The sequence below is a fragment of the Lepidochelys olivacea genome, assembly GCF_965140295.1.
Source record: "Lepidochelys olivacea isolate rLepOli2 genome assembly, chromosome: 14".
Lineage (NCBI taxonomy): Eukaryota > Metazoa > Chordata > Testudines > Cheloniidae > Lepidochelys > Lepidochelys olivacea.
In genome coordinates this window covers 470,573-470,804 of record NC_140424.1, presented here as the reverse complement: position 1 = coordinate 470,804, position 232 = coordinate 470,573, and positions in this window count along the sequence as shown.

The following is a 232-nucleotide window of genomic DNA, read 5'->3' as shown; positions in this document are numbered from 1 at the left end:
TACTGAGCAATCATTGGTTGCATGCTTTAACAAATTTGGGAACTCTAATGTTTGTTCTTAACTGTTGTGTTGATCTCTGTAATGTGCTTCCTGCAGGGAGACCCTCTGGGGCTGGCCAATAAACAGGGGGCAGCTGTATGGAGAACTAGCTGAGGGCATCTAGAGGTTAGAGATTTAGAGCACAGCTAAAAACAGAAGGGGCCTGGAATTAAACCCCCAGGGTGGTTGCTCA